Below are 801 nucleotides of genomic sequence, written 5' to 3' on the forward strand. Positions count from 1 at the left end.
ATACTGAATGCTCTCAAAAGCTACCAGAGAAGCAAACGGAGCTGTCCTCACGCCATCTACAAAACATGCACTTCCTTGTATTGGTTTTAATTCTTACAAATATCAAACAGCACAGTAGACCTCGCAGCCGTTCAAAACGATCAAAGCTTCTATTGAGTTATTGACATCATCTGATAGCAAAACAGACAAACAGAAAATGTTACAATGCATGTCAAGCAACAATGACATCTTTAAATAGCATTAATTATATATAATTACAAAAGAAATGATCACATACAATGACAGCAATGCATGTTCATTAATCAAACAAATGCTGAAAAATATATATGATAATAAATAATTCTAACTGTAAGCACAAGTCAAACAAAATAAAGGAAAGGGAGGAGTCCAAAGTAACATAGATGATTTTGAGTTTTGGGCCAAAAAAAAGGGTGTTGTGATTCACTCAAACAGGTGAGCTTTCAGGTAATTTGTAGACACACATAAAGCTGAAAACTACTCAATTGCACATTGTAATGCTTCACTGCTCCAAACAGGCTCTCTGTAAATTAAAAAACAAAAAGCAACAAGTGCTAAAATCAAACCCAGTGAAATGTATTTAATCCAATTGCACTCAGTGAACAGTTTTACACCTTTCAAATATAGCATTTCACCTCACGCGGACCAGAAACTAGTCTCCCATTGACGGTGGAGCAGAAATTTATCGGTATCAACTCATCAATTGTGTTTTTTTTGTGCATGTTTTTAAGAATATAATATGCAAAGTAAAACAACTACACTTTGAGAGAAAAAAAATTACAC

This window comes from Rhamphochromis sp. 'chilingali' (assembly GCF_963969265.1).
Source record: "Rhamphochromis sp. 'chilingali' genome assembly, chromosome: 2".
NCBI classification, from domain to species: domain Eukaryota; kingdom Metazoa; phylum Chordata; class Actinopteri; order Cichliformes; family Cichlidae; genus Rhamphochromis; species Rhamphochromis sp. 'chilingali'.